This window comes from Pristiophorus japonicus, chromosome 4 (genome assembly GCF_044704955.1).
Source record: "Pristiophorus japonicus isolate sPriJap1 chromosome 4, sPriJap1.hap1, whole genome shotgun sequence".
NCBI lineage: Eukaryota > Metazoa > Chordata > Chondrichthyes > Pristiophoridae > Pristiophorus > Pristiophorus japonicus.
The window spans coordinates 206634523-206662071 of record NC_091980.1 but is presented as its reverse complement, the minus strand read 5'-3'; the positions used below and the strand labels follow the sequence as shown (position 1 = coordinate 206662071).

General features: G+C 44.9%; 1 long non-coding RNA gene across 1 annotated transcript; it reads right to left on the bottom strand.

Moving 5' to 3' along the window:
- Positions 1 to 21338: 21338 nt before the first annotated feature.
- On the bottom strand, positions 21339 to 27250 carry LOC139263246 (uncharacterized). Its single transcript, XR_011593071.1, has 2 exons — positions 25556 to 27250; positions 21339 to 25317 (listed from the first exon to the last, which is right to left on the bottom strand). It is a non-coding gene; the product is annotated as an uncharacterized lncRNA (long non-coding RNA).
- Between the last annotated feature and the right edge of the window lie 299 nt (positions 27251 to 27549).

Here is a 27549-nt window from a genome sequence, read left to right as displayed (position 1 = left end):
TTTATTGATGTATTTATCATTTATTATTGATGATGGCTCTTTATTTGTAAAACTGAAGTGTTTAATGTTTGTAAACTTCCCTTTAAACCCCCCCCTCTCCCCATTCCCTACGCCTAATTTGTAACCTACGCCTGATTTTCTAAAGTGTAGACAAGGTTTTTTTGAACGTACAAAAATCTTCACTTACTCCATTCTAAGTTAGTTTGGAGTAAGTTTTCACTGCCTAAACTTTGAAAACAGGCGTAAGTGGCCGGACACGCCCTCTTTTGAAAAAAAATTCTATTCCAAAGGAAACTGTTCCAACTGACCAGAACTGGAGCAAACTAAATGCCGAGAATTCAAATTTCTAAGATACTCCATTCTAAACCAGTTGCTCCAAAAAAACAGGAGCAACTCAGGCCGAAACTTGGCCCCCTAGAACCACAGTAAATAGGAGCAGTAGTAGTCTGTTCGGCCCTTCGAGTCTGCACCGCCATTCAACATTATCATGGCTGATCCTCTATCTCAACACCATATTCCTGCTTTTTCCCCATACCCCTTGATGCCTTTTATTCTAGTAATCTATCTATTACCCTCTTAAATATATTCAGTGACTTGGCCTCCAAAGCCTTCTGTGGTAGAGAATTCCACAGGTTCACCACCCTCTGGGTGAAAAAATTTCTCCTCATCTCGGTCCTAAATGTCCTACCCCGTTTCCTGAGACTGTGACCCCTTGTTCTAGACTTCCCAGTCAGGGGAAACATCCTCCCTGCATCCAGTCTATCCAACCCAGTCAGAACTTTATACATTTCAATGAGATCCCCTCTCATTCTCCTAACCTCTCGTGAATACAGGCCTAGTCGACCCAATCTCTCCTCGTATGACAGTCCTGCCATCCCAGGAATCAGTCTGGTGAACCTTAGCTCCACTCCGTCTATGACAAGTATATCCTTTCTTAGGTAAGGAGACCAAAACTGCACACAATACTCCAGGTGTGGTCTCACCAAGACCCTGTATAACTGTAGTAAGACATCCTTGCTCCTGTACTCAAATCCTCTTGCAATGAAGGCCAACATACATTTGCCTTCCTAACTGCTTGTTGCACCTGCAAGTTTGCTTTCAATGACTGGTGTACAAGGACACCCAGGTCCCTCTATACATCGACACTTCCCAAGCCATCATCATTTAAATAATACTTTGTCCTTATGTTTTTCCTACCAAAGTGGATAACTTCACATTTATCCACATTATACTGCATCTGCCATGTGTTTGCCCACTCACTCAACCTATCTAAATCACCTTGCAGCGTCTTTGTATCCTCCTCACAACTCACATTCCCACCTAGTTTTGTGTTGTCAGCAAACTTGGAAATATTACATTTGATTCCCTCATCCAAATCATTTATATATATATTGTGAATAGCTGGGGCCCAAGCACTGATCCCTGTGGTACCCCACTAGTCACTGCCCGCCACCCCGAAAAAGACCCGTTTATTCCTACTCTGTTTCCTGTCAGTTAACCAATTTTCAATCCATGCCAATACATTACCCCCAATCCTATGTGCTTTAATTTTGCACACTAACCTCTTATGTGGGATTTTATCAAAGGCCTTCTGAAAATCCAGATACACTACATCCACTGATTCTCCCTTATCTATTCTATCAGTTACATCCTCAAAATACTCCAGTAGGTTTGGCAAACATGATTTTCCTTTCATAAATCCATGTTGACTTTGTTTAATCCCGTTGATATTATCTAAATGTGCCATTATCACATCCTTTATAATAGACTCCAGCATTTTCCCTACTACTGATGTCAGACTAATGGTCTGCAGTTCCTAATTTTCTGTCTCCCTCCTTTTTTTAAATAGTGGGGTTACATTTGCCACCCTCCAATCTGCAGGAACTGTTCCATAATCTATAGAATTTTGGAAGATGACAACCAATGCATCCACTATTTCCATGGCTACTGGAATGCAGATCATTTGCCCATGGGATTTATCCGCCTTCAGTCCCATTAGTTGCTCCAGCACTATTTTCTTACTAATCATGATTTCCTTTAATTCCTCTTGCTCACTAGACCCTTGGTTCCCTAGCATTTCTGGGACGTTATTTGTGTCCTCTTCTGTGAAGACAGAACTGAAGTATTTTTTAATTGTCCTGCCATTTCCTTATTCTCCCATTTCTGTCTGTAAAGGAACTACACTTATCTTCACTAATCTTTTACTTTTTATGTACTTGAAACATAAGAACATAAGAAATAGGAACAGGAGTAGGCTATACGGCCCCTTGAGCCTGCTCCATCATGCAATAAGATCATGGCTGATCTGATCATGGACTCAGCTCCACTTCCTTGCCCGCTCCCCATAACCCCTTATCCCCTTATCGTTTAAGAAACTGTCTATTTCTGTCTTGAATTTATTCAATGTCCCAGCTTCCACAGCTCTCTGAGGCAGCAAATTCCACAGATTTAAAACCCTCTGAAAGAAGAAATTTCTCCTCATCTCTGTTTTAAATGGGCGGCCCTTTATTCTAAGATCATGCCCTCTAGTTCTAGTCTCCCCCATCAGTGGAAACATCCTCTCTGCATCCACCTTGCCAAGCCCCCTCATAATCTTATACGTTTCGATATGATCACCTCTCATTCTTCTGAATTCCAATGAGTAGAGGCCCAACCTACTCAATCTTTCCTCATAAGTCAACCCCCTCATCCCCGTAATCAACCGAGTGAACCTTCTCTGAACTGCCTCCAAAGCAAGTATATGCTTTTGTAAATATGGGAACCAAAACTGCACACAGTATTCCAGGTGTGGCCTCACCAATACCTTATATAGCTGTAATAAGACTTCCCTGCTTGTAGAAACTTTTGCAGTTTTTATGTTCCTTGAAGTTTACTCTCATACTCTATTTATTTCCCTCTTTATCAATCTCTTGGTCCTTTTTTGCTGAATTCTAAACTGCTCCTAATCCTCAGGCTTGCTACTTTTTCTGGCAACTTTGGATCTAATACTATCCTTAATTTCTTTTGTTAGCCATGGTTGGGCCACTTTTCCTTTCGTGTTTTTACGCTAGAAAGGGATGTACAACTGTTGCAATTCATGCATTCATTCCTTAAATATTAGCCATTGCCTAGCCACCATCTTGCCTTTTAATGAATCTTCCCAATCTATCTTGGCCAATTAATTCCTCATACCTTCGTAGTTTCCTTTGTTTAGATTTAGGATCCTAGTTTCGGATTGGACTACTTCACTTTCCATCTTAATAAAGAATTCAATCATGTTATGGTCACTCTTCCCTAAAGGACCCCCACAACAACACTGTTAATAACCCCTTTCATTACACAATACCAATCTAGTATCGCCTGTTCCCTAGTAGGCTCCTCAAATACTGGTCTAAAAAATCACCTTGTACACACTCCAGGAATTCATCTTCCACAGTATTATTACTAATTTGGTTTGGCCAGTCTCTATGTAGACTAAAGTCACCTCCTATATAGGAGACTTGATGTCAGCAGCCAGTGAAATATGATCCTGTGATAATGTTCACTTAAAACATTCATAACATGACAGTTCTAATTCATGTCTCAAATCTGGCACCAAGCCTCCAGTCATAGCCACGTTCACAGTTGCAGAGGAGGGTGCACTTGAAATAAGTGGATTGCTGGTGTGCTTGGCAATGGGAGATGGAGAGCATTCAGCCAGCTGGTGACAAAATTAAATATTACACAGCCACATGGCTTACAACAGTCACTCGTGTTGACTTGATGTCAGCAGCCTGTGATAAAGTTAATTTAAAACATTCTTACCATGACAGTTCTAATTCATGTCTTTAATCTCCCACAGGCCCATCAAATGTCCAACAGGCGGTGGAGCCAGAGGAGGAAGAAGACTCCTCAGAGGAGGTCACTAACTCTGAGGGTGCACCATCACAGGATGCATGCACATCATGCACCAGCTCAGATATAAACACATCAGCGGGACACCTAAGGCTGATAGGTGTGTTGTCACCTGGTGTCCCGCAGATCAGGTGAGCAAGTGCAGATGGTGGAGACAGGGACAGCAGTGGAGAGTTGTTGTCAGAAGGCGCAGGACACGCCAAGCTCTGCTCAGCTGGATGCAGATGCTGAATCTCGGCGGCCATCGACAAAGAGAATGATTCTCGAGAAGCAGCAAAACAATGTGTGAGGCTCTGGCAGGCTTTCCAGCTGCGATGTGAATGCTTACAGAGAGAATGGAGGAGTCCATATCATGCATGACCGGCATGATCTCACAGGTCTTAGCTATATTGTTTGTCCACGTAAAGGGTGGCCACCTGCTTGGCCGTTCAGTGCCCTGCTGATGTTCAGCAAAGTGCTCTCCAGCTCATTGCTAACAGGGTCGTGTGGGTGGACCATGAGAGGGATGATGGTGAGAGGGGACATGGAAGTAGGAACTCTGCTCAAAATGTTTCCACTTCTCACTTGTTGCCGCCAGCTCCCCCCGACCCACCTTCCTTCCCATCAGTGCTCCACATGCTGCCTCCTGTCTCAATGGCCAAGTCTGTCCCTGCACAGGCGCAGGTGGAGCAGTCATTGGCAGGGGCTCTCACGGGCTCCAAAACCCAGAGGTTCGGCCAAGAGCATCTGAGCTGTCAGGGCAGCCTGCCTCTACCTCTGCTGAAGCCACAGGGGTTGCATGTCATAGGACCTGTAGGAAAAAGAAAGAGTGTTTTAGACATGTCACAATAATAAGTTACTGTATAACTTTTGATGCTGATATAAAACTATTTCTTTGCAACACTTTCCAGTCTTGCCCATTTTTGTCTGTAGCCTGCCAACTGGCCTTTTCAGTTCTGATGAATGGTGACACTTAAATCTGAGCAATGGGTGTCTGTGAAAGGGATGCTTTGTTGATTGCAGGACTATTGTTCTGGGGGAGGGTGGGGGCAAGTGTGTTCAGCATGTGGCTGCCAGGTGAGTAGGTGGTGCAACCTAATTCAATCTTGCCACGATGAGTCCACCAAAGGCAACAATGCACGCTGCTGCTGGTGCTGGTGATACTGGTGCTCATCTTGGTCCTCATCTGAGATGCAAGGTGAAGCAGCATAAGTGGCACCCATGCCGATCTGATGAATGACAGATTTAAAGTGGAGCTCAAACACACAAACCTTCAATGTAGTGAAAGTCACCTTCAAAGTAGTAGAAACCGCCTCCAAAGTTGTGCAAAGTACTGAAAGCAAACCGTCAGAACAAGGGTACTGAGCAAAAGCCTTTCTCTTAGGCAAGGAAGCAGGTGTGAGGTCTCTTTTTGCCTGTCCTTTGTTCAGCCCCCTCGAGTGCCGCTGTGCTCTCACCTTGCTTTCACTGGCGTGGTTCAGGAAGCCCAGGAAACCTGTGGATCCACAGTGAAAGTTAAAAACCTCTGTTAAAAAAAACCTGCTAACTACCTCTCAAGTGCTTTCAATTGGTAACCAGTCTCGCTCTCTCTCTCTCTCTCTAGAGAGAGAGAGAGAGGGAGGGAGGGAATGAGATTCCCGTACACTGCCAAACGTGCTCCAGTGAAACGTGGACTTCAACGGGTTGGAGTAGCTTCCTGACGCATTGTCAATTTCAGTGTTTTTTAAGCCTACCCGCTCCCAAACCCATTCGCAGCTGCTCGTAAAATTCCCTCCTTTGTAATTGGCCTTTATTTTTTTCTGTTCCTATTGGACCTCCTCGGAAAGTATTTTAGCAGATGGTCCTGCTTATTGATTGATTGACTGTTTGAGACTTAAGAGACCATTGAGGGATGGTGGGCAGCTTGTAACTGTTCATTCTTCACCTCTTCTGCAGCTTCAGTTGTGGAGACTAGTTTAGCTGCCGATCTATTAAAAAGCTGAGCAGGTCCTGGAATGCATTTTTAAATTGTGCATGTGTAATTTAAAGTTGCAGTCATTTGTTTCAATACTGTCAACTGTATCGATGGGAAAACACTTGCATCAATTTGGTACTCAACGGTGTAAACCTCAAACACAGAACAATTTCCCTTGGCCCGGAAATAAGAAAAACAAGAACCACAATATATAATTCTCAGGCTGGGGAACAGTATGATCATAAAATGAGATCCTCAGAAACACAGTCACAAAAGATTAAGCACAGTATCCAACATCTTAAAATGAGTTTACACACCAAGAATTTTAGAGCAAAAAAACAGCGCTACAAATGTATTGAGCAGAACACATACACCAAAAAGATTAACGACATTTATCTCAAACAGGAGTGGCTGTGGGGAAAAATATTCTATGACCCTGCAAGCAACATTATGATGAACATCATTAAAATGCAGGAATAGGGAGAGTGCCAAGCACTATGTAAATGTTATAACATTTTCCCTCAGTCATTATCTCCCACGTGGATACATCAGGCAGTCCTACAAAGGTTCTTTTTTAAACTAGAATAATCAATCGGGACACTAATCCCTTGGAGACTTTTTTCAGTCTGCATCACATCGGGGGTCATTTTCTGAGTTTCTGCCAGCGACCTGGGCCCTCCCCTGCTGGCAGCACTTAGAGAAAAATCAGGAGCTTGCTGTCTGGGATTCACTGAAATTAATGCCGCTAGTGCTTACTTAGAACACTATCCCTGTAATGTCCTCTTTTTATGTTCCATACAGAACTCTGCATGTGGCTTGTGTGAAGTTCTTTTTAAGTATGCTGGTAATGGCACCCATTTTTTTCATAGCGTTCTTATGAGGGAAGAATAAAATTATTAAATCAGAACAGTTTTTAATTTGTACTCATGCTTCTTTTCAATGGGGTAGAATTTTGTCTTCATCATATATGCAATAAGCTGGCAGTGCAGATCTCATGCTCTTTATCGAACCTGCCTGATTTTCACTCATTGATTTCACTTCCCTCATCAGGGAAATTCCATTAAATGCATTGGAAAGAGATAGTTCAAGTTCAAGAACACAACAGACAATAGTCATTTTGTCAGATGATGGCCATCTACATTTTCCATGGCATTAATGTTAGACTATGGAGGATGCAAGATAAGCTGTGGACAAATTCAAATACTAAAGGGAAGAACTCATTCTTCATCTAGGTGTGTGGTTTTGCAGTCAATCCCTTTGATGAAGTAGAGGCTTGTTCGTATTATCACTAATTGATTGATGTTCATTTAGCTCCTCGAAGGAAGTGATAAGTAGAGGAAACCACTGGCCTTGAAGCATCTGCTGTTGAATTCACTTCATGGGGAAGCATCAAGGAGATCAGAAGCCTCCCAAGAATGTACCAGAAACCCCCTATATCTGGTGCAAGTGTTTGAAAACTGATTGCTGTTACAGAAACTATTGGGTTCAGATAAAGATGGGCCTGACCATTGATCATAATGGAGATTATCCAAATGCTTAATTCTCCAGTCTAATTAATATTCATATCTCATATGCATCACAGTTGGAATAGCCACAGAACATTACATACAGCCAACTTTAATCACTGTTTTCAAAACCTACAGTTGAGCCCATGATACTACATACAGTATAGGATCAATAAAATATAACAGCAGGTACTTGAGATCCTGAAATATCCTCTAGTCCCCAAAGTATGGGGTTCAGACATTTTTGTGATATATATCACATGATGAACCAATAAAAAAACCTTCAGCTCTCCTTCAGATACACCAAACAAATACTCTCCAGCACTTCAGTTCCAGCTAAGACACAGTTCCTCCTCTTATTAAAGATATCAGGAAGATATCTTTAATTCTTGGGGCATTGGGGCCGGTTCTGGGGGAGATGGGAACTGTACACACTGGAGGGTTGCACCTCAACAGAACCAGTGCCAATATCCTCGTGAGGTTTGCTGTTGGGGAGGGTTTAAACTAAGTTGGCAGCGGGATGGGCAGCAGGATGTAGCATTAGAAAGGAGAAACAAAGGGCACAAAGAATTGAGAGAAACAGATCGCACTAAAGCAAGAAACAGGACGGTATTAGGTGGGGTCAGACTAAGAGCGAACACAGGATGGTCTAAGATGGGTTTACAGTGTGGGTATGTGAACGCACAAAGCATAGTAAACAAGGTTGGTGAGCTGCAGGCGCAAATAGCCACATGGCAATATGATATCATGGTAATAACGGAGACCTGGCTCAAGAATGGGCAGGATTAGGTATTAAATATTCCTGGGTATAGGGTGTTCAGGAAAGATAGGATGTGGTGCGGGAGTATTGGTTAAGGAGAATGTTACAGCGCTGGAGAGAGAGGGTGTATTGGAGAGGTCAAGGACAGAATCTATATGGCTAGTGTTAAGAAATAATAGAGGTGCTATTACATTACGAGGTGTATTCTATAGGCTATCAATGAGTGGGAAAAATATGGAGGAGCAAATTTGCAGAGAAATTACAGAGAGACGCAAGAACTATAGAGTAGTGATAATGGGGGACTTCAACTATCCTAATATAGACTGGGATAGTAATAGTGTAAAGAGCCGAGAGGGGCAAGAATTTCTGAAGTTTGTTCAGGAGATCTTTCTTGATCAGCAAGTTTCGAGCCCAGTGAACATTTATTGAACAGTGATCATATTATCATAAGATTTAGATTAGCTATGGAAATGGACAGGGAGGAATCTAGAGTAAAAATACTTAATTGGAGAAAGGCAATTTTCAGTGGGATGATAAAGGATTTGGCCCGGGTAAGTTGGAATCAAAGATTGGCAAGAAAAACTGTAGTGGAACAATGGGCTGCCTTTAAAGAAGAAATAGTTCGGGTACAGTTGAGGTACATTCTCACTAGGGGGAAAGGTAAGGCAACTAAAGTCAGAGCTCACTAGATGTAGAAGGAGATAGAGAGTAAGATGATGCAGAAGAAGTGCGTATATGACAGATGTCAGGTCAAAATTACATCTGGGACTCAGGCTAAATATAGAAAGTTCAGAGGAGAAGTGAAAAAGAAAATAAGAGGGGCAAAGAGGTTTTGAGAATAGAATGGCAGCTAACATGAAAATTAATCCAAAAGTCTTCTATAGGCATATAAATAGTAAAAGGGTACCAAGAGGAGGGGTGGGGCCAATTAGAGTCCAAAAAGGAGGGCTACACATGCAAGCAGAGGGTATGGCTGAAGTACTAAATGAGCACTTTGCAACTGTCTTCATCAAGGAAGAAGAGGCTGCCATAGACAGGAGGAGGTAAAGGAGATAAGGAGGTAAAGGATGGGATAAGAATTGATAAAGATGAGATACTAGAAAGGCTGGCTGTACTTAAAACAGATAAGTCTCCAAGACTGGATGGAATGCATCCTAGGATGCTGAGGGAAATGAGCATTAGAAACAGAAGTGGTGTTAGAGGACTGGGGACTTTCAAATGTTCCACCCTTGTTCAAAAAAGGGTGTAAAGGGTGCAACTACAGGCCAATCAATTTAACTACGGTAGTGGGGAAGCTTTTAGAAACAATAATCAGGAACAAAATTAACAGTCACTTGGACAAGTATGGATTAATTAAGGAAAGCCAGCATGGATTTGTTAAAGGTAAATCGTGTTTAACTAACTTGATCGAGTTTTTTGATGAGATAACAGAGAGGGTTGATGAGGGCAATATGGTTGACGTGGTGTACATGGATTTCCAAATGGCGTTCGACAAAGTGCCACATAATAGGCTTGCCAGCAAAGTTGAAACCCATGGAATAAAAGGGACAGTGGCAGCATGGATACGAAATTGGCTCAGTGACAGGAAACAGAGTAGTGTAAGATTTCTAAATCTCTGACATTAAATAGACAGCGAGACGATTATTTTAAAACAATTCGGAACAGTTTATTATACACATGCACATTGATCAGCAATTGTCAGTTATCTTACGGATCTACCTAGTTACAACAAAGATACAATGAAGTTATAATAAAAACGGTATATTTACTTTCCTCTGGCACAGCACACGGCCTGCTTCTTGGTCTGTAGAGGAAGGTCTGCTTTGCCGTGTGCTTAAGAAAAAGAGACAGAGCAAACTGTGGCTTGAGTTTTTATATCCCTTAAGTCCATTGTTCCTCCAAAGGCCCCAGGATTGGATCTTGGTTCCAGGGCAGTTCCTTATTGGCCATCCTCACACATGTGTCTGTCTGGAGGACACAGCCATCCCTTGATTAGGTTAATGGCTTTCCAATTAACAAAATACACAAACACCATGCTGGAGGTCTGTGAGCTTCCATTTTAAATCTTTCAAAACTGTTTTTTCGTATAGTCGACACTTTCAACATTTATACATACACAAAATCAATTTTATTACTGAACACTTTTATTCTTACAAACTCCCCACCTTGAGGGGGAAATATCCTTATTGACCCCTCATATGGTTTATCTCCTCATGGAATCACATATCATAAACATTGAGAGGGTTCTGATAGCTCAGCTGTTTATGGGTTTTAAACTTAGAGAGACTTGGTCCCCACCTCGTAAGGTGTAGGCCACACATAGGGGATTTACTATAACATCTCCAATGGAGACTCTCCCCTTCCTGTATTTCGGTGCACCGTCAGTACTCATAGAAACATAGAAACATAGAAAATAGGTGCAGGAGCAGGCCATTCAGCCCTTCTAGCCTGCACCGCCATTCAATGAGTTCATGGCTGAACATGAAACTTCAGTACCCCCTTCCTGCTTTCTCGCCATACCCCTTGATCCCCCGAGTAGTAAGGACTTCATCTAACTCCCTTTTGAATATATTTAGTGAATTGGCCTCAACTACTTTCTGTGGTAGAGAATTCCACAGGTTCACCACTCTCTGGGTGAAGAAGTTTCTCTTCATCTCGGTCCTAAATGGCTTACCCCTTATCCTCACAGCACATTAATGATTGATGATGTTCGTGAGTCATGCTGCAGATCCCGCTTCTCCATCTTCCCTCGACTTTGGTCGTGGCCAGTATCGTCCTGACAGTCGTGAGGATCCGTAACATGGTCTGCGGCAAACAAGATCAGTGCAGCATTTACTCTTTGGCAGTTTTGAACGAATTAATGTGAAACCACTTCTTATACTTAATACCCTTTTCCCCCGGTAACTGAATCAAATAAACCACGGGGTTCAATCGGTCTATAATCTTATGTGGTCCCCACCATCTGGGCTCAAAGGCATGCTTCTTTTTCCCATAATTTGGAATCATTACTGAGTCTCCCATCTCATATTCAAAGGGATGTACTTTCTTGTCAAAGTACCTTTTAATTTGTCTTCTTGACTTCCCCAATTTGGTGGCCACAAATCGATTCATCTGATCGGTGTGATCTACCACTTCTTCCAGCCACTTAGAACTACATGTTTTCATTGTCAGGAGACTCATCCCTGTTAGTGTTAGCTGGCCTGGTGTTCTCATGAGCCTCCCCGTCATGGCCTGATATGGGGAGACCCCTGTTGTTCTATGAGGTGTGGACCTCATTGTCATTAAGCACATTGGCAGCATGTTAGCCCATTGAGTGGGGTGGTCCGTGCACAATTTTTTTAACATTAACTTGAGGATCCTGTTCCCCCTTTCGACCCCTCCAGACAACTGGGGGTGGTGAGCAATATGTAATTTGTGTTTTATCTCCAACATTTCCTGCAGGTGGGTAAAAATGTTAGCAGTAAAGTGTGAACCTTGATCACTGTCCACTTGTACTGGTACTCCCCACCTACAAAACACATGATTCAATAGTGTTTTGGCTGCTGTGATTGCAGTGTTGGAGCGGCAGGGGAATGCTTCGAGCCATTTAGTGAATTGATCCACACCACTAGGGCATGCTGAAAATTGCCTTGCGCCTGTGGAAGTGGCCCAATGAAGTCTATCTGGAGGTGAGTCCATGGCTTTTGAGGTGGGGGTGCGCTTTGAAGCAAGGCCCGGTTAGTGCATGCGGGAGGATTGTATTGCAGGCATGGTAGGCATCGTGCTACGTATTGGTTGATTGTTTCCCTCATGGAAGGCCACCAAGCTGTGGATGCTACCTTATAGAAGGTTACCAAGGCCAATAGTGCCCTGCTGTGGGGTGGGAGTGAAAGAGGGAGAGCAGTTCCTGACCCACCTCTGGTGGAACACACAGTACCGGGCAGGCGTTTGGCTTTCTTTTGATCATCAGCAACTGCTCATCTGAGTCAGGGGCAGTGGCTAGTATGGTATTGTGAGCCCAGGCTGTTGGTTGAGGAAGGGGTCTGTCTTCCTCGTGCCAGGCGCTTACAACAGCATATGACCAGTATTGCTGCTGCAGGGATTTAAAATCTAGGTGATCTATTGGGGAGGCCTTGCTAACAGCATTGCAGGGCTCAACAACTATATCCTCTATCTCCCCATCAATCGCAGAGTCCTTGGCTGCTCTGTCTGCTCTGGAATTTCCCTCACTATGTGGACCCCTTTTCTATGGGCTGCTACATTTCCTATGAAGCAGGGCTGGGATCACTGTTTAAGGTTATGACCAGAGCAGGCGTAACCAGGACCCATGGACCAGTGCCTTACCGTCTATTGTACAATAGTCATTTTTGTGGTATAGGGACAGGGAGAGCATGGTGTTTATAGCATAGGCACTATTGGACCAAATATTCACGGGTCTATCTGAGGTTTCCTTCACAGCAGTTAGAAGTGCGGCGATTTCTGCATATTGTGAAGACTGTCTGTTACATCTTCGCTGGATGGTTCTTTCTGGCAATACCACAGCATACCCAGTGTGGGGGGATCACTCAATGTGATATGAGGACTCATCGATATAGACATCTGGGACACCCTGTATGGGCTCTTTCTGCACAGGATGGGTCTCAAAGTTAATCAGGGGTAATGGAAATTCATGCGGGTCTCCCTAATAGATCAAAAATTGTGGCAGCAATGTGGTGGGTTTGGAAATGGTATCAATGTCTCTTTCCATAAATTCCAATGTCCATTTGCTAAGGCGCTGCGAGGAAACGAGCGAATCTCCAGGTTTCATTAGTAGTCTGCTGTGCAGGATTGTAGCCTGTAACCCAGTAATAAAGGTAAAGTGATGTACCGACCAGAAGACGGCCAGTAGGTGGCGCTCGCATGTGGTATACGTCTTTTCTGCCCCCAGCAGGATTCGAGATGCATATGCCAAATTAAGTTAATCTAAGGGTTAAGTCATGGCAGGAGAGCTCGGACACGTGTTATGCTCCTCCTGTGCTATGTGGGAAGTCAGGGACGCTTCCAGTGTCCCTAACGACTACATGTGCGGGAAGTGCATCCGCCTGCAGCACCTGACAGATCGCATTGCGGCACTGAAGTTGCGGGTGGATTTACTCTGGAGCATCCGCGATGCTGAGGATGACATGAATAGCACATTTAGTGAGTTGGTCTTACCGCAGCTAAAGGTTACAACAGCCAGATAGGGGATGGGTGACCAACAGGAAGAGCAGTGGAAGGAAGGTAGTGCAGGTGTCCCCTGCGGTCATCCCCCTGCAAAACAGATACACCGCTTTGGGTACTGTTGAGGGGGATGACTCATCAAGGGAGAGCAGCAGCAGCCAAGTTCATGACACCGTGGGTGACTCTGCTGCACAGGAGGCCAGGAAAAAGAGTGGAAGAGCTATAATGATAGGGGATTATATTGTAAGTGGAATAAATAGACGTTTCTGCAACCACAACCGAGACTCCAGGATGGTATGTTGCCTCCCTGGTGAACGGGTCAAGGATGTCTCGGAGTGGATGCAGGATATTTTGAAGGGGGAAGGTAAACAGCCAGTTGTCGTGGTGCATATAGGTACCAACGATATAGGTAAAAAATGGGATGAGGTCCTACAAGATGAATTTAGAGAGCTAGGAGCTAAATTAAAAAGTAGGACCTCAAAAGTAGTAATCTCAGGATTGCTACCAGTGCCACATGCTAATCAGAGTAGGAATCGCATGATAGCTCAGATGAATATTTGGCTTGAGGAGTGGTGCAGAAGGGAGGGATTCAAATTCCTGGGACATTGGAACCGGTTCTGGGGGAGGTGGGACCAGTACAAACCGGACGGTCTGCACCTGGGCAGGACTGGAATCAATGTCCTAGGGGGAGTTTTTGCTAGTGCTGTTGGGGATGGGAACTTATGCAGGGAGATAGAGGAAAGTAGAATGGGAGCAGAAGCAAAAGATAGAAAGAGGAAAAATAAAAGTGGAGGGCAGAGAAACTCAAGGCAAAAAGCAAAAAGGGCCAAATTACAGCAACATTCTAAAGGGGCAAAGTGTCTTAAAAAGATAAGCCTGAAGGCTCTGTGCCTCAATGCAAGGAGTATTCGCAATAAGGTGGACGAATTAACTGCGCAGATAGCAGTTAATGGATATGATGTAATTGGCATCACGGAGACATGGCTCCAGGGTGACCAAGGCTGGGAACTCAACATCCAGGGGTATTCAACATTTAGGAAGGATAGACAGAAAGGAAAAGGAGGTAGGATGGCATTGCTGGTTAAAGAGGAAATTAATACAATAGTAAGAAAGGACATTAGCTTGGATGATGTGGAATCGGTATGGGTGGAGCTACGGAATACCAAAGGGCAGAAAACGCTAGTGGGAGTTGTGTACAGACCACCAAACAGTAGTAGTGAGGTTGGGGACAGCATCAAACAAGAAATTAAGGATGCGTGCAATAAAGGTACAGCAGTTATCATGGGCGACTTTAATCTACATATTGATTGGGCTAACCAAACTGGTAGCAATGCAGTGGAGGAGGATTTCCTGGAGTGTGTTAGGGATGGTTTTCAAGACCAATATGTCGAGGAGTCAACTAGAGGGCTGGCCATCCTAGATTGTGTGATGTGTAATGAGAAAGGACTAATTAGCAATCTTGTTGTGTGAGGCACCTTGTGGAAGAGTGACCATAATATGGTAGAATTCTTTATTAAGATGGAGAGTGATAGAATTAATTCAGAGACTAGGGTCCTGAACTTAATAAAAGGTAACTTCAATGGTATGAGACATGAATTGGCTAGAATAGATTGGCGAGTGATACTTAAAGGGTTGATGGTGGATAGGCAATGGCAAACATTTAAAGATCACATGGATGAACTTCAGCAATTGTACATCCCTGTCTGGAGTAAAAATAAAATGGGGAAGATGGCTCAACCGTGGTGAACAAGGGAAATTAAGGATAGTGTTAAATCCAAGGAAGAGGCATATAAATTGGCCAGAAAAAGAAGCAAACCTGAGGACTGGGAGAATTTTATTATACAACAGAGGAGGACAAAGGGTTTAATTAGAAGGGGAAAACAGAGCATGAGAGGAAGCTTGCTGGGAACATAAATACTGACTGCAAAAGCTTCTATAGATATGTGAAGAGAAAACGATTAGTGAAGACAAACATAGGTCCCTTGCAGTCAGATTCAGGTGAATTTATAATGGGGAACAAAGAAATGGCGGACCAGTTAAACAAATACTTCGGTTCTGTCTTCACGAAGGAAGACAAAAATAACCTTCCGGAAATACTAAGGGACCGAGGGTCTAGTGAGAATGAGGGACTGAAGGAAATCCTTATTAGGTAGAAAATTGTGTTAGGGAAATTAATGGGATTGAAGGCCAATAAATCCCCGGGGCCTGATAGTCTGTATCCCAAAGTACTTAAGGAAGTAGCCCTAGAAATAGTGATCATTTTCCAACAGTCTATCAACTCTGGATCGGTTCCTATGGACTGAAGGTTAGCTAATGTAACTTTTTAAGAAGGGAGGGAGAGAGAAGGTGGGTAATTATAGACTCGCTAGCCTGACATCAGTAGTGAGGAAAATGTTGGAATCAGTTATTAAAGATGAAATAGCATCACATTTGGAAAGCAGTGACAGGATCGGTTCAAGTCAGCATGGATTTATGAAAGGAAAATCCTGCTTGACAAATCTTCTAGAATCTTTTGAGGATGTAACTAGTAGAGTGGACAAGGGAGAACTGGTGGATGTGATGTATTTGGACTTTCAAAAGGCTTTTGACAAGGTCCCACACAAGAGACTGGTGTGCAAAATTAAAGCACATGGTATTGGGGATAATGTACTGACGTGGATAAAGAACTGGTTGGCAGACAGGAAGGAGAGAGTCGGGATAAACGGGTCCTTTTCAGAACGGCAGGCACTGACTAGTGGGGTGCCGCAGGTCTCAGTGCTGGGACCGCAGCTATTTACAATATACATTAATGATTTGAATGAGGGAATTGAGTGTAATATCTCCAAGTTTGCAGATGTCACTAAGCTGGATGGCGGTGTGAGCTGTTAGGTGAGTGGGCAAATGAGTGGCAGATGCAGTATAATGTGGATAAATGTGAGGTTATCCACTTTGGTGGCAAAAACACAAAGGCAGAATATTATCTGAATGGTTGCAGATTAGGAAAAGGGGAGGTGCAACGAGACCTGGGTGTCATGATACATCAGTCATTGAAAGTTAGCATGCAGGTACGGCAGGCAGTGAAGAAAGCAAATGGTATGTTGGCCTTCAGAGCAAGGGGATTTGAGTATAGGAGCAGGGAGGTCTTACTGCAGTTGTACAGGGCCTTAGTGAGGCCTCAGCTGGAATGTTGAGTTCAGTTTTGGTCTCCTAATCTATGGAAGGATGTTCTTGCTATTGAGGGAGTGCAGCGAAGGTTCACCAGACTGATTCCCGGGTTGGCAGGACTGACATATGAGGAGAGACTGGATCGACTGGGCCTGTATTCACTGGAGTTTAGAAGGATGAGAGGGGATCTCATAGAAACGTATAAAATTCTGACGGTACTGGACAGGTTAGATGCAGGAAGAATGTTCCGGATGTTAGGGGTGTCCAGAACCAGGGGACATAGTCTAAGGACAAGGGGTAAGCCATTTAGGACTGAGATGAGAAGAAACTTCTTCACTCAGAGAGTTGTTAACCTGTGGAATTCTCTACCGCGTTGATGCCAGTTCATTGGATATATTCAAGTGGGAGTTAGATATGGTCCTTACGACTAATGGGATCAAGGGGTATGGAGAGAAAGCAGGAAAGGGGTACTGAGGTGAATGGTCAGCTATGATCTTGTTGAATAATGGTGCAGGCTCGAATGGCCGAATGGCCTATTCCTGCACCTATTTTCTATGTTTCTCTCTTTCTATGTCGTCGATCAGCTCGCATTTGGCACAGACCTGCAGTGAGGCTTTGCTCTGTGGCCCCGATCTCCAAATGGAAGGGCTGTGTGGGATCAGGAGGGATCAGACATGCGGCCTGTATCACTGCAGTTTTTAATTTAGCCACAGACTGGGTGTGGGTATCAGTCCATACCGGACGTATGTCATCACCCTGCAGTTTTCTTAAATCATACAGGGGCTTTGCACACTCTGCAAAGCCTGGGATAAAGTTCCTTTGGTACCCCACCAAACCCAAGAATAGGGCTGTTTTGGAAGTGGGTCATGGCAGTCGCTGTATTATCTCCACCTTGTGAGAGTCGGGAGATGATGCCTCTGGAGAAGTGGACACTCCAGAAAGGTGACCCGTTCTTTTACTAATTGAGCCTTACGGGGATTCACCTTTACTCCCGCCTGAGCCAACAATGTCAAAAGTTTGTGCAAAAGGGACAGATGCTCCTCCATGCTGTCGGTTGCCAGCAGTAGATCGTCTATGTACTGCAGCAAGCAGGTAGGGCGGGAAAAGTCTTTTAAAATTGCAGCCATTCTTTTGTGGACTATCGTGGGGGCATTGTGGAACCCCTGAGGCAGGCATGTCCAGGTGTAGCTCTGGTCCTCAAATGTGAAAGCAAATTTGTACTGGTCTTCTCCTTTAACAGGGATACTCCAGAATCCATTGGCGATGTCGAGGGTCAAGAAGTACTTGGAACCAGCAAGCTTTTGAGATAATATGGTAGGAGTTTCTCTTACTACCGGTGAGCAGGCTGGTGTTAGAGAATTTAACTTTCTGTAATCAATAGTCAGTCGCTAGCTGCTATCAAGCTTTTTAACCGGCCATGTGGGTGAATTGGTCGTGAAAGTGCCTGTCCTAAGAACACCCTGCTCGACTCGGGATTTTATGGTGTCTCGGATGTGAGGGTGACTCTCCCTTGGGATGGGGTACTGTTTAGTGAATGAGTGGGGGGGGCCCTCAATAGATTCCTCACCTGCCATTTTTCCACAGTTGTGCTTGCTTGTGGCAATCACCACTAGGTGTTCCTGAATGAGTTTTGCCACAGCTTCATTTTCGCTTCCCTAAGGGTCATACTCAGATGGGTTTTTAATAGCAAAAACCGAGTGAGCATCTGAAATTTCTATCACTCCTGCCTTACCTCTCAATCCCATCCAAACACAGTCCTGATTATAATCTATCACCGAGCCATACTGATCCAACACATCAATCCCTAAAATTCCCCTTCTATCGGGGGTGGTCAAAAGCATCAGCGCTGGGATCTTACAGGTGAGGCCTCCCAACTGAATTTCAGTGGCCTTCCCTGTATACCAGGTGGTTGTATCACCGTTAAGCACTTTAAGGGTTTACAAGCCTTGCCCGCCGCTGCATGGCTTTCAGGGTATGGGGACTGGATGATTCTAATGGCTGAACCAGAATCGATAAGCATAATCTGCTGCCTGGCCCTTTTAAGACAACAAGGACTACTGGTATCCTGCTACCATCACGTCGGAACCCCGCTTCCGACCAATCTTTGGGGGCCGAACCCTATTATAGGATCAATCCTTGAATAGGTCTCTCTAATGAGTGTGCATCGGCGATTGTGTGCACCGGTAAATGATTTTGCATCCTCCCCATGGCAATTTGGTATAAGGGTTATCAATTGATCCAATCTTTGATCTGTATCAGAGGGCTTGGATTCATCCCTCGGGAGATATCTATGCGTCACATCATGGTTCGCTGCTGGTCTGGGTCTGCTGCAGTCTTTTGCTAGATGGCCTACCTTCTTACAATTAAAGCACTGTCCCTTAAAGGAGTAGCTTCGAGATCTCTCCACCATTGACACTAGTTTATTCGCAGTGGGTGGTGACTTTGCCTTTAATTGGCCTTTTACCATCTCCCAGGCTATTTGAGCGTTGGTCTCTATATCTATCCACTGATTGGTGGGCCTCATGGCTGTGCCCAGGGTGGTTTTAACTAAAGGGTGGATTTGGGTCAGGAACATCGATTTAAATTGTTCCTGATTCTTTCCTACTGTAGCATTTGCGGATGCTTGGTTCTGCGTACGTTGATAGATTTCGTACAGGCGATTACTGAAGGCTCAAGGGATCTCTTCTGGGCGCTGCTTGGTCTGATTAAGCAGAGCCACTAAGTTCAAATTTTGGATCCCTAAATGGTTGAGGATCTCGGTCATGAGTACATTGGCCGCTGCGCCAGGCTGGAGGACAGATTCTGGCAGATTATCTTTTAGGGAAGTGGAACAGGCCAAGAGGAGGACTCGTGTTAAGTCTCTCTGTTCCAACTCGGGGTGACCCCTCCTGAAATTTGCCCATCTCCTATTAACTTCCAGTGGGTCGTCCCCATCATTAATGGGCCCCAACTCATGGCTACATGCCGTGGCGTCAGCGCCAGGTATGGGCCATGAGTCGGTATGGTTACTGGTGATGTGACTGTGCACACTACATCGTAAAGAAGTGGTTTCTATGGCTATGATTGGTTCTTGTGTCTCAAGGTATCCCATCCAACACCACCCTCCTGGGGATTATACTGACTGCCTTACTCTTCCCAATCTGTCTCCCCCTCGTCCCCTTCTTCTGTCTCTGTTATGGCTCCCTGTGTTACTGCGGATACCAGGGCCTGCTGCTCCCCTAACTTACTTTTTAGCGTCACTATTTCTAGTTGGCACTGGGAGTGATCTGCCTTCCTATGTGGCTTCTTAATTACTCCCCTTAATGCTCCCCTAGCATCTTCTATCTATTGCTGGAGCCTCAAGTTTTCCAATTTATATTTTTTTAACTCTAATTTGTTTTCAATTGCTTAACAACGGCTACTGTGGCAGTTAAGTTTGAAAGGCTTTGTTGTTGTAGCAATGAAGCTGCCTGTTTGGCCTCTCTTTCTATTTGCTTAATACTGTGGTTTAGTTGACAAATTTATTGTCTTAATTGCTGTATTTCTCCCTCTTTTAACTGCTTCACAAGTTGGAGGCCTTCTTCCTTTTGTTGTTTTATACCTTCAATCCCTCTTTCTTTTAGTTGAATCTCTTTTACTTGCAATTCTTTTAAATCTTGTATCACTTTGGCCTCCTGCTTCATTAATTCCTCATCTCTCCAGGCACAATAAAATGCGTTGAATGCCATGAGACCGTTTGCCCGTTTTGACCAAAGGACACGTGTTGGCCCTCGCGGAAGTGCCGTGCCTGTGCCTGTAACTCTTCTATGTCTTGTATCGGTACCATTTTGGACAACATCTACTGATAAACTAGCACAACATTTCTTTTTATTTTTGGCTTTCTGTTCATGACCGATCCCTTTATCCTGTGTCTTTTGAATATAACTACTGGTGGGTCCCCATTTAAACAGTTACAACTATCAAGATGACTGCTCCGAAGACGCAACTTCTCCTGATCTGTTTAATCGTTTATGTTATGCTTTGCAACATAAGTTAGAATCGCAACTCCCAAAATTTCCAATTGTTCAAAAGAAACATCAGAAAGCTGTCTTGCTAGATGCCTGCATTCTCCACCAATTTGTAAGGTTTCTAAATCTCTGGCATTAAATTGGCAGCAAGACGATTCTTTTAAAACAATTCAGAACAGATTATTAAACACACACACACATGCACATTTATCAACAGTCATCAGTTATCCTATTGATCTACCTAGTTACAACAGAGATACAATGAGGTTATAATAAAAACGGTATATTTACTTTCCTCTGGCACAGTACACGGTCTTCTTCTTGGTCTGTAGAGGAAGGTCTGCTTTGCCGTGTGCTTAAGAAAAAGAGACAGAGCAAACTGTGGCTTGAGTATTTATATCCCTTCAGCCCATTGTTCCTCCAAAAGCCCCAGGATTAGATCTTGGTTCCAGGGCAGTTCCTTTTTGGCCATCCTCATACATGTGCCTTCTGGAGGACCCAGCCATCTCTTGATTAGGTTAATGGCTTTCCAATTAACACAATACACAAACACCATGCTGGAGGTCTGTGAGCTTCCATTTTAAATCTTTCAAAACTGTTTTTTTGTATAGTTGACACTTTCAACATTTGTACATACACAGAATCAATTTTATTACTGAACACTTTTATTTTTATAGTAGTGATAACCGGTTGTTTATCGGACTGGAGGAAGTTATAAAAACATAAGAACATAAGAAATAGGAGCAGGAGTAGGCCATACAGCCCCTCGAGCCTGCTCTGCCATTCAATAAGATCATGGCTGATCTGTTCATGGACTCAGCTCCACTTCCCCGCCTGTTCCCCATAACCCCTTATCCCCCTATCAATTAAGAAACTGTCTATTTATGTCCTAAATTTACTCAATGACTCAGCTCCACAGCTCTCTGAGGCGATGAATGGAAAAGTGAAGACAAAGTAACTGCAAAATAACTTTTTTTAATAAAACCAATGATCGGATTTTTGAATTCCACAGATTTACAATCCTCTGAGAGAAGAAAGTTCTCATCATCTCTGTTTTAAATGAGCGGCCCCTTATTCTAAGATTGTGCCCTCCAGTTCGGGTCTCCCCCATCAGTGGAAATATCCTTTCTGCATCCACCCTGTCAAGTCCCCTCGTAATCTTATACGTCTCGATAAGATCACCTCTCATTCTTCTGAATTCCAATGCATAGAGGCCCAACCTACTCAACCTTTCCTCATAAGTCAACCCCCTCATCCCCGGAATCAACCTAGTGAACCTTCTCTGAACTGCCTCCAAAGCAAGTATATCTTTTCGTAAATATGGAAACCAAAACTGCACGCAGTATTCTAGGTGTGGCCTCACCAATACCTTATATAGCTATAGCAAGACTTCCCTGCTTTTATACTCCATCCCCTTTGCAATAAAGGCCAAGATACCATTGGTCTTCCTGATTACTTGCTGTACCTGCATACTATCCTTTTGTGTTTCATGCATAAGTAACCCAGGCCCCGCTATACTGCAGTACTTTGCAATCTTTCTCCATTTAAATAATAACTTGCTCTTTGATTTTTTTCTGCCAAAGTGCATGACCTCACACTATTCAACATTATACTCCATCTGCCAAATTTTTGCCCACACACTTAGCCTGTCTATGTCCTTTTGCAGATTTTTTGTGTCCTCCTCACTCATTGCTTTTCCTCCCATCTTTGCATTGTCAGCAAACTTGGCTATGTTACACTCAGTCCCTTCTTCCAAGTCGTTAATATAGATTGTAAATAGTTGGGGTCTGCACTGATCCCTATAGTTAGCACTGATCCTTGGGACACCCCACTAGTTACTGGTTGCCAACCAGAGAATGAAACATTTATCGCGAGTCTCTGTTCTCTGTTAGTTAGTCAATCCTCTATCCATGCTAATATATTACCCCCAACCCTGTGAACTTTTATTTTGTGCAGTAACCTTTTATGTGGCACCTTGTCAAATGCCTTCTGGAAGTCCAAATACATCACCTCCACTGGTTCCCGTTTATCCACCCTGTGTGTTACATCCTCAAAGAACTCCAGCAAATTTGTCAAACGTGACTTCTGGTATATATGTGAACTTGTATTTACTCTGTACAGCCACCAGAGGGCTCATCCCCTGGAATCCAAAGGGATCCCATAATCCCTTGGGAGCACAGGTATTTAAGGAGGCTTCACAGGTTCGAGAGGCACTCTGGAGACCTGCAATAAAAGACTAATTGCACACTTTACTTTGAGCTCACAATGTTTAGTCTGACTCTTTCTCCATATACAACAACTGCCGATGAGATACAGATAGCGAACCCAAAGATGCAGAGAACAGTGGGCATCCTGGAGACATTTTTGTTGGGAGATGATTGGGAAACATTTGTGGAGCGACTCGATCAATACTTCGTGGCCAACGAGCTAGATGGGGAAGAGAGCACTGCCAAATGAAGGGCGATCCTCCTCACCGTCTGTGGGGCACAAACGTATGGCCTCATGAAGAATCTGCTCAATCCAGCGGAACCCACGGAGAAATTGTACGACGATTTGTGCACACTGGTCCGAGAGCATTTAAACCCGAAGGAAAGCATTCTGATGGCGAGGTACCGGTTCTACACCTACAAAAGGTCTGAAGGCCAGGAAGTGGTGAGTTATGTCACCGAGCTAAGGCGCCTTGCAGGACATTGCGAATTTGAAAGACATTTGGAGCACATGCTCAGAGACTTTTTCGTACTTGGCATTGGCCAGGAAACCATACTTCACAAACTTTTGACTGTAGAGACCCCAACCTTGAGTAAGGCCATAGCGATAGCCCAGGTGTTCATTGCCACCAGTGACATTATGAAGCAAATCTCTCAGCACACAAGTGCTGCTACAAGTACTGTGAACAAAGTGATGTTGTTTTCGAATCGTAACGTACAGGGCAGGTCACACATACCTGCAGCTACACATTTGCAGATGACTCAGGGTCCACCATCCAGGATGATGAATGCAAGGCCATTAACACCTTGTTGGCGCTGCGGGGGTGATCATCCTTTCCATTCATGCCGCTTCAAAAAGAGTATGTTTGCAAGGGCTGTGGAACAATGGGACACCTCCAACGAGTGTGCAGGCGAGCTGCAAAGCCTGCTAAACCTGCAAATCACCATGTTGCAGAGGAGGACAGACCCACAGTGGATCATGATGAACCAGATCCTCAGATAGATGTCCCCTGATCATGCTGAATGTTGAACTAAATGGACTCCCCGTATCAATGGAGCTGGACATGGGCGCGGGCCAGTCCATCATGGGCCAAAAGACTTTCGAAAGGTTGTGGTGCAACAAGGCATCAAGGCATTAACTCCAGTTCGCACGAAACTAAGAACTTACACAAAAGAACTGATTCCTGTCATCAGCAGTGCTACCGTAAAGGTCTCCTATGATGGAGCGTTGCATAAGCTACCACTCTAGGTGGTACTGGGTGATGGTCCCACGCTGCTCGGCAGGAGCTGGCTGGGAAAGATACGCTGGAACTGGGACGATGTCCGAGCGCTATCGCCCGCTGACGACACTTCGTGTGCCCAGGTCTTAAATAAATTTCCTTTACTGTTCAAACCAGGCATCGGGAAATTCCAAGGAGCAAAAGTGCAGATCCACCTAATTCCGGGGGCGTGACCCATCCATCACAAGGCGAGAGCAGTACTGTACATGATGAGAGAAAGGGTAGAGATCGAGCTACAAAGAGAGGGCTGCAAAGAGAGGGCATCATTACACTGATCGAGTTCAGCGAGTGGGCCAGTCCTATTGTCCCAGTCCTCAAGGGAGACGGCACCGTCAGAATCTGTGGCGATTACAAAGTAACTATCAATCGTTTCTCCCTGCAGGATCAATACCCACTACCAAAGGCCGACGACCTCTTTGCAACGCTGGCAGGAGGAAAGACGTTCATGAAGCTAGATCTGACTTCAGCCGACATGATGCAGGAACTGGAGGAATCATCAAAGGCCCTCACCTGCATCAACACGCACAAAGGTCTTTTTGTTTATAATAGATGCCCGTTTGGAATCCAATCAGCGGTGGTGATATTCCAGAGAAACATGGAAAATTTACTGAAGTCGGTCCCGCACACCGTGGTCTTCCAGGACGACATCTTGGTCACAGATCAGAACACAGTCGAGCACCTACAGAACCTGGAGGAGGTTCTTAGTCGACTCAACCGCGTGGAGCTCAGGTTAAAATGCTCGAAGTACGTTTTCCTGGCACCTGAAGTGGAGTTCCTGGGAAGGAGGATTGCGGCGGATGGCATCAGGCCCACCAACGCGAAGATTATCGGATGCAGGATCTTGCTCCTGCCTCTCTTGTGTCGTTGGTACTGGGGTGCGGAGCCTAGGGGTGGAGTGCCGTGCTCCAGGACCACTGGGAGGCCTGTGCCACCAGTGTTCCTGGCTATCACCTCCAGGGCCTCCGCTATCTGTGGAATGTACTCTGTCATGGGGCCGGAGATGCTGGCCAGCTGTCGGGATATGCCCCCTAATGCGTGTAGGATCTAGTCACCTATGTCTACAGTCCTCCTCAACAGCTGTACCATCTCTCCGCTCTCATCTGGCGCTCGTGGAACAGACCTGCCACGTCCACGAAACCTTTGCAGGGTCGGTGCCATCCTGGGGTCACCTGGGCTGCCCTGTGGCGAGGTGCTTGGGCCCAGTACCTCCAGAGTGGAGGTAGGAATGGCCGGAGGAACACTAGATGGCCTTGGGCTGGAATGCCTTCTTGAGCCTGGCGATGCAGACTCCTCAAAGTCGGCGCTCTCATATGTAGAGAACAGATCCAGCCGATTGACGAGCGAGAATCGGAGCTCCTCAGCACCAGATGTAGGATTGTCCGGCAAGCCCGACCCCGCGCCCCCACCTTCTGGCCTCTGTGGTCTTGCCTTGGGACACGCTGCTGGCTGAGCTGCAAAACACAAATGAGGTAATTAGAGGAGAAGGGGGTGCTAGGGTGATTCCAGCGCTACACACAGCAAATGCACGACAAAAGCACCAATGCTACCAAGACCTTCTGCATTGCAATGATTCTCATGAGGCCAGCATTATTTATAGGTCACTTTTAGAAATCATCTATCCTATATTATTGTTCGGATATGAGTGGGTGTGGCATCTTTACATCACGCAATGGTGTAAACTTTACTCACGTGGCATCACCTCAGGGTCTGCAGCTGCCTGCTTGGCCGTCCAGTGGTTGCTCCTCACTAATGCAAGCACCCGCTCCTTAATTTCAGTGATGTCGCTGATGACTGGTGGCCCCCCACCCCGCCACCTGTTTGCCTCTGTTCGGACCTATTTGTCGATAGCTTCTTCTGTAAAAGTTAACAGGACGACATGCATGAGATCATTGTTGTGTATGCACGCCTGTTTACTGTGTGATGTCTGTAACACTGTTATGCAACACTGAATGTACCTTTACACTGTACACACCTTACCTGTACACCAGAGGGTGCTGCTGCTGGAGACCTAAGGGTTACCTGCACACTGCAGATAACCCAGTATGAAAAGGAACTCACAGCTTGTTGTCCTCACTCAGGAGCTGCAAATAAAGGACTACAGGTCTACACAGTTTAAGCATCATACCCTGCCTCGTGGAATCATTACTAAAGGTGTCTACACACACTACAATCATTGTGTGATATCATTGCTAGGTACTGTCACAGAGACTGATACAACACGTAACCAACAGATGTTATCATGATTATTATGATAATTATCATTCTTTACCTAAAGACGTGCACCGTGACAGCAGGCTTTGAGTACAACATTCCCAGTAAAAGTGAAAGGCCTCATATCTGATGATAGTCACTCATGACCCTTACAAATCAAATTATATAAATATATAAGTACATGTAAATAAATGTAATACTTACTCTTGTGGATCCGACAAGGTCGTTCCATCGCTTGCAGCATTGGTTGCCCTCACGCACCTCGTTGATCGCCGACGAGACCACCTCTGCTAACTTGGCCCATATCCTCTGATAGACTTTTGGGTTAGGCTTCCCACGCCCTCCCTGTGTCAAATCACAGCGTGACTCAACCTTCTGCATGAAGGAGGCATTAGCCTCGTCCGAGAACCTCCTCGCTCTTTTGCGCCCTCCAATGTGCTCTTCTCCCAGCTCACTGCTCTCACCAGCATCAGTCTCCACAGTGTGCTGTGTCACCTCCTCCACTCCCTCCATTATAGGCTCCAAATTCGGGAAAATATCTGGCTGGTAACAGCTAAGTTTTTTGCCAAATTTGCTATTAAACTCAAAACTCTCCCTCCGTCCTCCCAAAGCAGCCACATCACACCCACACACACCTTCACTCCCTCTGAGCTCCCTCTCTCTCTCTCTGACTCCTATTATGTGCATGTAATGATGACCCTTGGCCTCCTGAATCGCAGAAATCGAGCGTTGCCATGTCGTTGCTAAGGACGGTGATACTTTACGGCAGAAGGTCAGAGAGATTTAACGCTAACGCCCATTTCAGATCGCTCGCAGTAACGCCCATTTTATAAAATGGAAACTAGGGGGTTTGAAAATGGGCGACAAGCCGGCGATCTGAAAACCCATGTTTATCGCCCACACCGGAAATAACTACCATTTTTGGGCGATCTGCACAAAAGTGTAAAATCTAGCCCCATATCCTTTATTCCCCAGCTTCCTGCCTCCAAGCCAATTTTGGATCCAACTTGCCACTTTGCCCTGGATTCCATGGCCTTTTACTTTTGTGACCAGTCTGCCATGTGGGGCCTTATCAAAAGCTTTGCTAAAATCAATATACACTACATCATACAGTTTGCCTTCATCGACCCGAGCATAAAGGGCCTCAGTCACCTGTCAAATGGAGCAGTGTGTGGCGTGCTGAGATATATCACAGATGTCGCCAGTTGAAGCCTGAAAGGAATCAGATGTGTAGAAGGAGAGTGCCGCAGTAACCTTTACCTCAACGGTCGGTGCAGTCCTTATGGTGCTGGTAGGCTGCAGATTTCCCTTGTTGAGCTGGCATGTCTCATCGATGACCTCCTTCCGGAAGCACAGCCTCCTAAGACACGCGTTTTCAGACAAGTTGAGTGAGATTGCTTTTCCCTGTACCTTCGTTGGCTGTACGTTCTCCTCCTCCGCCTTTGCATTAGTCTGCCATCTCTTCGATTGGC